Below are 12,438 nucleotides of genomic sequence, written 5' to 3' on the forward strand. Positions count from 1 at the left end.
TCTTTTTTTTTTTTTTTTTTTGCTTTTTGGAGGGCAATTGGGGTTAAGTAACTTGCCCAAGGTTACATGGCTAATTTTTGTGTGTGGGTGTTAAGTGTCTGAGGCTGAAACCAAACTCAGGTCCTCCTGACTCCGGAGCCAGCGCTTTTACTCACTGCGCCACCTAGCCGCCCCCATTGTATAACTCTTAGCAAAGAATAAAAACAATACTACTTCTAAATATACACCAATTATATGATTGCATACTTTATACTCACAGCTTGTACCATGAAAATTATCTACAAGCACTGACAAGAACAAATATTGGCCAAGAAGCAGAAAAGGTGTGCCAAGAAGTCCCAAAGGTATAAATATCAATTTAGTATCAATTTGGTCATTTTTGAACAAGCTCCTCCAATGTGTGGAAGTTTATGTATTGTTTGTGGATTATTGCAAAATCTTTTATTCAATACTGCATTATTGATTTAGTTACATACTTAATAAGCATATTAGACCAAAGTACAGTGAGAATACTAAAGGAATTGAGACCTATGTGAAATGTTATTCTCTATTTAAAACACCCTACAAATACCTTAACTTCAAAAACAATTCATGTAAAATACTACATTTATCATGAATTTAGCTTAATCTCATTATCATTCTGTATAATGTTTTAAGGTTAACCTTTTAAGGTTTAACCATTAACATACCATCATCTCTTCTCAATAGAAGAATGGATTCCAAATTGAAGGAGTCAAATTAATCCCTGGAGTACATGGATGACATCAAGCTATATAGGTCCACTAGAAAACAAATTGAACAGCTCCTTCATCTTGTGGAATCTTTCTCCAATGGCATATCAAAGTGTCCCTTAGACTCAAATTTAAATATTTTAATATGCCAAAGAGAGAGACTAAAGGCATTGGCCTTGAACCTGAAGGTCACAGTGAACCAATGGAAGAAAGTAATACTTATAAATACCTTGGTCATATCCAGACAAAACATATTGAACTTAAACATATGGATACATAGGCTATGACTAAATACACTAAGAGACTTGCTAGCATCCTGAAGTCAAAGCTCAATGGGAAGAACATATTTAAAGCAATCAATATCTACCCAATGCCAGCCTTAATTTTCTAATTGTGAAATGAACCCTAACAGATTGGGAAATTACCCAACAAAAATCTATTCAATATCACTAAAACATAGGGTTCATCACCTTGAAGCAGCTGTAGAAAGATTGATTTTCTGTGCTAAAAATCAGGAAAAAATTGATACATTATTAAAGAATTGTTAGAGTTCATGACAAACAGGTAAAATAAAAACCTGGAGAAGTACTATTTGGAATAATCAAATGTAACTTCACTAAGTAAAGTTTGATAATATGCATGTACCTTTTGATTTGTCAAATGTAAACAAAAGTTGCTTGCCTTCAGATGAAGGAAACCTATAACACAAATTAAATCCAAGAGTGGAATCAATGACCATCTATGAGTGATACGATTTCACATGAGTGACATCCATATAAAATGAGCCAAGAAAATGTCAACAAAAAACATCAATTATATGTTTGAGTCATGAATTATTTTTGGAAACAGAGAGGTTTGTGATAGCAATTCAGCACCAAGTTATTGCTATAAGAAATTAGAGAATAGGGGCGGCCAGGTAGCACAGCAAGTAAGAGCACCGGCTCCAGTGTTGAGAAGACCTGGAGATCGAATCCTGGGCTCAGACACTTAGCACCCACCCAGAAACACCTGGCCGTGTAACCTTGAGCAAGTTACTTAATTAAAATTAATTAATTAAAATTAATACTTGAGCAAGTTACCAATTGCTTAGGGGTGGCCAGGTGGCTCAGCGAGTAAGAGCACCGGCTCCAGTGTCGGGATGACCTGGATCAAATCTGGGCTCAGATACTCAGCACCACACCCAAAAATAACTGGCCATGTAACCTTGAGCAAGTTACTTAACCCCGATTGCTTTAAAAAAAAAAATTAGAGAATAGTTGTTCTTAGGGAGTCTGAATGTAGTAACCAATGTATATAGGATATTAGAGCAACAATGCAACATGAATCTGCAAGCTGAGAAAAAATAGTATTTCTTGAATACCTATTATACATCAGAAACTCATTGTCTTTCTTAGAAAGATAATGGCAAATGATACAATGGATAGAGTATTGAACCTGGAATCAGGAAAATCTGAGTTCAAATCTGGCATCAGTCACTAGCTATGTGACCTTGGACAAGTCACTTAAGCTCTGTATGCCTCAGTTTCCTCAACTATAAAATGGAAATAATAGGAGTTATCTCCCAAAATTGTTGTGTCAGAGGGAGGGGAAGAGATTGCATTTATAAAGCAATTTGTACTTGTAAAAAGATTATATAAATGCTAGCTATTATTTTCATAGTTGTTTATTATTATTTTAATAGCAGGTGAAAAACTACCATACCACTACAGACCCCATCATATCTTGGAGAACTCAACTTAAAAACTGCACTAGAACCAGACTGCTGTCCCAGACCATATTGTTGCCCACAATCACCCTTAGCCTGACACTGATTCATGAAAATTTAAAAATATTTTTAATAGATGGTCATGCTAAATACTCATAATCTCCAAATTACATGGAACAAAAAGCTTTCAAACAATAGAGGCCTAAAAAAGATCAAAATGAAACATGTCACATCCCTGTCATCCTATCTACTTCTGGAGCTGTGCAAAGGATGTTTTCAATGAGCTTATAGTCTAATATTTTTATAGAACTACAAAAAAGCAGTAATTTTATCTTCTTAGGCAATCATTCATAAAACACCAAATTTAAATAATAATAACAGGATAGTGATGGGTCTTAGAACCACTCTTTCTGAAGCCCATCAAAAAAAGGTAAGAACAAAATGACTCTAATAATAACAATAATAACGTCTATTTTCATAGCATTCTAAAGTTCACAAAGTGTTTCCCTACATAATTTCACTGGATCTCAACAATACCACTGTGAGGTGGTTAGTACATGCATTATTTGGTCAGTAGTCTTAATTGTGTACAACTATTCATGACCCCATTTGGGGTTTTCTTGGCAAAGATACTCCAATGGTTTGCCATTTCTTCCTGTAAAATGAGCTGGAGAAAGAAATGGCAAACCACTGGAGTGGCTTGAGGAAAACAGGGTTAAGTGACTTCTCCAGGGTCACACACCTAGTAAATTTCTGAGGACAGATTTGTATTCATGAAAATGAGTCTTCCTGATTCCATGCCTAGGGCTCTAAGGTTCAGAGATGTTATGTTAGTCAGATAACATTGAAGAATGGAAGAAAAAAGTGCTAAAGCCTGGAGACTTGGATTTGCATCCTAACTATTCACTAGCTATGGGCAAGTAATTTCTTTTCTCAGAGTCTCTTTTCTCATTTGTAAAATGGTCATAAAAATATTTGCACTATTTCAAAAAGTTTTTTTGACAAAAGCACTTTGAAAACCTTAATATACTTTACAAATAAGATACATGGCTTTTATAGCTGTAGCAAGTGTCAGAGTCAGACTACAAACTCAGGGATCTCCTGATTCAAAGTCTCAAAAGTCCACTATTTCAATAAATTTGTAGAAGACAAATTCACGATGGGTTAAAGGAAGCAAAGGAAAACCTCTTACCTTTTAAATTTATTGTCATGAAGCATAACTATTTCCTCTGAAAACTACTACTCTCAGAGGCCAAATCCTGGTCTAGCTGGAGTACAACTAGACAAATGTTATGTTCTTAAGCTTTCACATGCTTCACTATCCCTATAAAATCACTAACCTTTTCCATGATGGATTTAAAGGAAAATGTGCTTTTTACTGGCTATTGCTTGTGATTTAACACTTAATTGCAAAGTGCTTAGTAATTTTCAATCACAGATATGTTGTAAAGTCATTACACTTACCAATGATTTGAGCTTACTAAGAATTACTGAAAAGCAGTAACATTTTATTGCAAAATATACATTTAAGCAACTTAATATGAGCAATAAAAATAGTTTAAGGACAGAGAAATTTCTCTATAATATTACTTACTCTTGGATTTCATATTACTTAGAGAGCCACAGAAATGTCAAGGAGTCTTAGAGGATATCTAGTCTAACTTACTATATTCAGAAATCCTCTCCACACCATTCCTAAACAATACTTATTCAATTCTCCTGAGTACTTCTGGGTACAGTGAACTCACTCTCTAAGAATCCCATCCCATTTTCAATAACTCTAATTTTGGGCAAGTTTTTTCTTCTATTGTGTCCATATCTATCTCTTTGTTAGTCTTACTCACTGATATCAGTTCTGTCCTCTGGAATAATCCAGAAAAGTAAATCCTTCTATGTGATTCCTTTCATATGTTAGTAAACCATGACCACATAGGCAAACCAACAGACAGACAGATGCACACACACACACACACACACACACACACACATACCGTCTTCTCTTCTCAAAGTTAATTATCTCCATCTCCTTCTACCAATGCCTATAGAAAACAAATTTAACTTTTCTCATCACAATTTCATTTCTCTTCAAACTAAATAGATATAGACTGACCAATATGGTGGCATTATCATTAATCTCATATTTTCTTCTATAAATGCAGAATAAGTATTATTTTAAAAGCATCTTTTACTTTACCAAAACCATAAAAACCCCAACAGTGACATTTAACTACATAACTATTCCTCTCTCACCTGTAATAGTAGGAAAACAATGGCATGAATAATCCAAAATTGGGGCTTGAGAAAGTATGACATACTGTGATTTTTGCCATAGCAAATAAACTTCATTGTGTTTTGCTTTGACTTGCATTAAAGCTAATTGTAGTCCCTTGAGTAGATATTACAGGACAGGATAGGAGAAGAAGGTAGTAAAGGAAAGGTAGTCTATCACTTAAAATATTCCATTTATTGACACTCATACTCTTCTGGATATTCTCTCCTCCGTGTTTTTGTGATACTGTTCTTTCTTTGTTCTTCCATCTTCCTCGGTTTCATTTGCTGAATTTATCCTTATTATGCCCCTAATCTGTGGGTACACTCTCTCTATACTCAAATAGCTGGTGAACTCATTGGTTCCCATGGGATTAATGATCATCTCTATGTAAATGGATCCCAGATATTTCTATCTATATGTAGCCCTAGTTTCCCTCCTGATTTCCAGTCCCTATCCTGAATTGTCAATCGAATATTTTAAACTAGATTCCCATGGACATCTCAGACTCAACATATCTGAACCAGAACTCATCTTTCTCCTTATTAGTCATTCTTCTCTATGTCCCTGTTGCTGCTGAAGGGATCCCCAATCCTCCAATCTCCCAGGTTCATAATTTCAGTATTATCTTCTGCTCTCAATCTGCTTCACATCATATATACAAACAGCTGCCAAATCTTGCCACTTCTATCTCACTAACATCTCTCACATTCATCTTCTCTCCACTTTATTGACAACTGCCTTGGGTTCAGCTCCTATCACTTTCTACTTATACTGATGCAATGATCTCCTAATTGTCTCTCTGCTGCAAATCTCTTCCCACTCTAATCTACCCTCCACACAGCTGCCAAAGTGATCATCTTAAAGTTCAGGTCTGACCCTATTGCTCTCCTGTTCACTAAGTTCCATTGATTCCCCAATGCCTCTATTTGGCATTTAAAAGTATTTAAAAACCTGAACATCCTTATTTTATTAAATATTGTTCCCCTTCATATACTCTGAGGTTAGTCAATCAATCAGCAAGTGTTTATTAAGTGCCTACAATGTTATGGACACTGTGCTAGGTGTTTGGAATACAAAGATAAAACATGAAACATCTCAAGGGTACATACATAACTCTCTCTCTCTTTCTTTCCTATCTTTTCCTTTACACTCTCTGTCCACCATGCCCAGAAGTCATGCTTTTGTCATCTTTGTCTCTTAATATTCTGTTTACTTTCAAACTAAAATCAAGTATTGCCTTCTATGAGAAACCTTTCCCAAGTTTCCAGCTTCCAGGGTCATTTCTCCCATAAATACCCTTGAATTTATTTGTTATATACTCATAACATGAACTTGTAATCTTCCACCATAGAATTTCAGCTCTCTAAGAGTTCCAGCTATTTCATTTTCTAGCACCTATTTTCCTGGATCATAGTAGATGCTTAATAAATGCTTAAAGTTTGATTGACTCATAATCATCCCGGTAGAAATTCTTTGTATGGTAAATAGAGTTCTCTAATTAGAAATCATTCAAATATTCTGTTCTTTTTTATTATAATATGGCCAGTTTTCGCTATGATTCCAATACTTTGTAAAAGGTCAAAGTTTCACTTGCTCTGTAATATTCTCACCACAATTTCCACACTCAAAGCAGTAAAACCACTTCTATGGTAGAGAACTGTTTGAACAGTAAAATGCTAGCCTGCAAAGATCCTTAGAGATCACTAAGTCCAACCCTCCCCTTTCAGATGAGGAAACTGAGGAACAGTGAAACTAAGTTGTTTGAACAATACTATATAAGATAATAGCAGACCCAAAAATAAAACCTGACCTTTTGGCTCCCAAACCAGAGCAATTTTTACCTCATTAAATATTACTATGTCTCATACAAAGTTTCGGCTGGGCAGCAATGGCTTAGAGGTAGATTTGAATAAGATATTTGGGATAGTGGGAAAGGCACTGGATTTGGAAAGAGAACTGAGTTCTAATTTTGGTTCTGCCCTTCACTGGTTGTGGACAAGTGAATTGAACTCCCTGAGTCTCATTTTCATATTACTAAACTAGGGATCGCAGCATTTGCACCTGACAGAGCTGTCAGGGCCAAATAAAATAATGTCTGCAAAGCCCTTTGTAAATTATAAAGTACTATTCAAAGGCAACCTGCTATTATTCATGAACTCTATGAAAGGTTTAAACAAATTAACAGAGGATGGAACAAGCATAAGTTGACCTGTTTACATAAATATCAAGCTATCCCAGGATTTCTAACAATATTTACTATACACTTCATGGAGTATATAACAGTAATTTGGGGGGAAATTTTCAAGTTATTTTTTAAAGTCTTCAGTGGCATTTGTGACAGCCCAGATGGCAGAATCTTTGGTAACACAGGTATCCAAAATAGCAGATCCATGCCAGGCAGAGATTTTCCATAGACATAAAAACTAACAGAAACTTAGAAGAAGAAAAAAACAGAATATCTCTGATACTCTTGGCAAAATATCTTTGAGAGAATTTACACAAAACAACCAAAATCCAAGTAGAATCCTGTCTACAAGTTCAGTCCAAGCTACTATTTTTATAAATTAGTGACATGGGACAAGAGGGGAACACCTGATCATTCCAGACTGTTGAGTTAAGGAGCAGATGTTGGGAAATTAACTTTTTTCCACATAAGAATTGTAATAAGTCTGGAAAAAGGCAGGGGTGGTGAAAAAAAAGTGAAAACTGGAGGGCACATTTCAAACACAATTAAGAGTTCTCCAAGGACATTTGTTTTTTGGACCAGAGCTGTGATTTCATTGGCATATGAAACTGCCTGCGAGGAAACACCCTCTGGCAATGCAAGTCAGTATCTGCTCTGCCACTTGGGGGCTCAGAGAGTTCTGTGAGGCACTGAGGTGTTGAGTGACTTGTCCAAGGTCACACAGTCACCACATGTTAAAAGCATGTCTTCCTGACACTGAAACCACCTTACTTTTTACTATACAAACTAATTATCTGGGGATTAGAGGGTGAAATTACCTTTAAATCAAATTACAGCTCTCTTATAATAAACTCTAATAGGGACTGGTTATACTCAAGCTTGTGATTAGTCATTAGTGGGATTAAAAGGAAAAAGATAAAGACAGACAGACAGACAGACAGATAGACAGACAGACAGACAGACAGACAGACAGATAGACAGACAGACAGATAGACAGACAGACAGACAGATAGATAGACAGACAGACAGACAGAGAGACAGACAGACAGACAGATAGATAGATAGACAGACAGACAGACAGACAGATAGATAGACAGACAGACAGACAGACAGACAGACAGACAGACAGACAGACAGACAGATAGATAGATAGATAGATAGATAGATAGATAGATAGATAGATAGACAGACAGACAGACAGACATGGATATTGATGTGGTTATAAACAGTGAAAGAGGCAGTACAGCCCAGTGGAAAAAGTCAGACATGGGTTAGAATCCCAGCTCTGCTCCTCAATCATGGGCAAATCAATTTACATTTTTGAGCCTTGGTTTTTTTTTTTTTTTTCAAGAAAAAAAATGTGACTTAGAGTATAAGGATTCTATACTCTATAATTTGTTATTCAGTCATTTTTCAGCCATGTTTGACTCTTGTTAATCCCATTGGGGTTTTCTTAGCAAAGATACTGGAATGGTTTGCCATTTACTTCTCCAGATCATTTTACAAATGAGGAAGCTAAGATAAATAGGGTTAAGTGATTTGGCCAGGGTCGCAGATCATAGCATTTCTTTCTGGCCACCACTTCCCATTTGTGTTGTTTTCCCTTTGGAATATAAGCTTCCTGAAGGCAGGGACTGATACCTGCAAAGGATTAACTGTCTTGTCTTTGTATCTCAGTTAATTAATTAATAAACATTTACTAAACATCTGCTACCAGACACTGTGCTAAGTGCTAGGGACACAAAAATAGACAAAAGAGAGTCTCTAACCTTCAGTAATTTACAATCTCATGGTAAATACAGCAGTGTTTATCATGCTACCTTGCACAAAATAAGTCCTTATTTAACAAATACTTGTTCATTCATTCATTTTATTACATCACCTTGGGTTTATTTTTATTAAATAAATACTCCTATGAACATATGAAGTACCTCAACCAGTTATCATACTGTGTGTCTCTTCTTTGTGATATGATTGGTACTCTCTCTCCATTAGGATCCTTTATTTATTGATGAGTTTCACATGCTGGGAATATATCTAAATACTTCGTAGACATAGTCACATGTGTTTGATATGTGACTTTTTATATATCACTTTGCCATTTTGAAAATGTGAATGAGCAAAAGTTTAGGTTTTTTTAGACTTAGAAGACATTTTCTTTCAGACCTCTAAATCCATCTGAGTGCATGTCATAGCATCATAGGACTTAATGCTAGATTAGAACTAAGGGAACATCTGGCCTAATTCTCTCATTTTACAAATAAAGAAACTGACATTTAGAGTGGTTAACAGGATTTGAAATTAATCTTCTGACACCAAGTCTACTTCTCCTTCCACCACATCACAACCTCTTAATTAATCCATTCATAACATTGGCACGCTCAAAGAAGGTCTGATGGAGAAAGGTCCTAAATTCCTTGGTGATATGACAGAAAGAACCATGAATTTAGAGCCAGGAGCTCTGGTTTATCATTCCAGACCTGGTATTGGCCTTGCAGAAATCATTCAAACTCTTTGAACTTCAGCATCTATCTGTAAAATGAAAGGGTTGAATTAGATCAGGGAGGGGGCAGAGTAGGGAACCTGTGGCCTTCTAGGTCCTTGAGTGTGGCCTTTTGACCAAGTCCAAGTTTTACAGAACAAATCCTTTTATTAAGGGGATTTGTTCTGTGAGGTTTGGATTCAAAGAGCCATACTTGAGAACATAGAGGTCCACATGTGGCCTTGAGGCCACAGGTTTCCCACCCCTGAATTAGATCAACTCTAAGGTTCCTTCTAGCTATAAATTCTGTTTTTAAAAAGAACATTTAAAATTGTAGAGCAGAATGAAAAATAGAATGAACTTCTCCCAATCAATACCATCATCTAGAGGGCACTTAAAATCAGTGAAAATTATCCAGGCACTATGCCCAAAGGGCTATAAATAAGTGAATACCCTTTGACCCAGCAATACCACTTCTAGGGTTATATCCCAAAGAGATCAGAGAAGTACGAGGAGGACCTGTACGTACAAAAATATTTATAGCAGCTCTTTTTGTGGTGGCAAAGAATTGGAAATCAAGGGGATGCCCATCAATTGGGGAATGGCTGAACAAGTTGTGGTATATGAATGTAATGGAATACTACTGTGCTATAAGAAATGAGGAGCAGACAGACTTTATAATAACCTGGAGAGACGTATGCTGAAAGAGAAGAGCAGAACCAGGAGAAATCTATACACAATCACAGACACAACATATGTGTGACGACTAATTTCAATAGTCTCAGCAATGTAAGGTGATAAGACAACTCCAAAAGATTCATGATGGAATCCACATCCAGAGAAAGAACTACAGAGTCTGATGGAGATTGAAACAAACTACTTGCTGTGTTTCTTTTTCATGTTTCATTTTGTTTCCTCTTTCCTTTTGTTCATTCCATCGGTTATAATCCTTCTTTACAACCTGACTAATGTTTAATGTGAAGATATTTGTAGATCCTGTATTTGAGTGAATGCTGCCATGATGGGGGGTGGGGGGGAGGACAGAGGGGGAGAAAATTTGAAATTCAGGGGACTGTGAAACTGAATGGTGTAAACTAAAAATAAACAAATTAATTTGTAAAAAATTCTCCAGGCAAAGCACACCTAGTAGAAAGATGGGGACCAATGAATCAACAAATAGAGCTCAATAAAGTAAAAAACTACAAAATTCAGCATCTCCCTTAAACCTGTTAAGCATATGGTCTACTGTTTGGTGTGTTATTTAAATTATTTATGCCTTAACCACAAAAGTTAAGAAAAGATGTAAGCTCCATAATAGATGTTTCTATTACCACCAAAGGATAAATCAACCAAAAGAGATTTATTCTTGCTCAAAAAGCCATATGTTATCCTTCAATAGGATAAAATGCTATTCATGTCATTTTTTTATTTTCTAAAAGTTTGGGTTAGAAAGTTAGATTTCCTCTTTTGCAGTTCCCACTCAATCACTAGCAGTTGACCGCCCCCCCCCCCACAAAAAAAATAACTACATATTTATCAGTCTTACTCCCAAGGAGCTTTCAGGATGAATGGCTCACATAGTTCAGGGCAATGCAAGAAATCTCTGCAAGAAAGTGAGAAACCCATTTTCATTAATGGCAAAGTAAAGGAAGGGTCAGATGACTTCCCTAGGACAAGCAGTACTGTCCAGTGCTGGGGGAACTTGATTCAAGATGCCCACTGGGTAGGGTTTATCTCCAGAGCTAGGAACCATGAGAGAAAGTTGCAAAGAAGTCAATTTAGACTTGAAGGAAAGAAAAGAATACCAACAGAGTTATTCAAAAGGGGAATGGGCTGCCATGGGGAATAGCTCATTTGCCTCTCTGAAGGTCTTCAAGAAAAAACTGATTGATCACTTGTTGAGTTTGTTGGTAAGTGGTTACGGTACAGTTTAGAACAGATGGCCTCCGAAATGCCCTCCAATTCTGAAATTCCTTGATTCTGACCATAATGCTGTTTTATAAGTGTGTAACCCTCTCATTTGACACTCCCTGTGTCCAAAGGCTATTTTGCTTCCTATCTGTTGCTTGTCGAAGCAACAAAGGCAGAGGTTACCACATGATATAATGTATAGAATGCTGAACTTGGAGTCGGGGAAACCAGTTTGAATCCTGCCTCACATATTCACTAGCTGTGTGATCCTGAGCAAGTCACTTTACTTTTCTTAGCTTTAGTTTCTTCATCTGCAAAATGGGCATAATAAGAGTATCTGCTTCACAGGGTGTTATGTAGGCAAAATAAGATAATAAATTACTTTGTAAATCTGAAAATTCAAGAGCTGTATTAACTATTTTCAATATATCAAAAATAAATTTGGGGAATAAGGGAATTTACAATAGGAATTGTTTTCACTGACTACTGATGAATGAAGGAATGACAGAAACAGTTTTAAAACTCTATCTTTTTTTTTTTGGTCTTTTTTGGAGGGGGGAAGACAGGGCAATTGGGGTTAAGTGACTTGCCCAAGGTCACACAGCTAGTAAGTGTTAAGTGTCTGAGGCTGGATTTGAACTCAGGTAGTTGCTCCAAAACTACATTTATCTTAACTATGACAGTCCAAAGTTAATTTTATGCCTTAAAAAACTGGAGATGGTACTGCGCAGGTTGATCCAGAGATAAAGATAGAAACCAAATCCCATCACTTTAATCTTTCTCCTTCATCTTAAATGACTTGACGGGTCACCTGACTATCCCCTGCTTTTTATCTTAGGATAACAGTGTTTAAAAATACAACTCTGGACACTTTGTAGCATGCAGAGATCTCCTTGGTTTATTATCAAGTAATTCCTGGCTCAAAACTCCCTTTGGTACTAACCCTTGGGAATAAAATGGCCTGCAGCAGATCTCAGGCAATCAAACTTTCCATAGCAACCAGAATAGGTAGCACTTTAAGGCTAGTTGTCCACACCAAGTAAGTCAATGCAAGTTGTATTACCAGTAGGTCATCATTTGGTCTGTATCATCCATCAAATACAATCCTATCAGCCTCCTACCAGCCTCCAGCGTGCCCAAGGAAGTACAGCA

Source organism: Petaurus breviceps, unplaced genomic scaffold (genome assembly GCF_028583685.1).
Source record: "Petaurus breviceps papuanus isolate PSGF00001 unplaced genomic scaffold, PetGlider_PUasm1.0 37, whole genome shotgun sequence".
Lineage (NCBI taxonomy): Eukaryota > Metazoa > Chordata > Mammalia > Diprotodontia > Petauridae > Petaurus > Petaurus breviceps.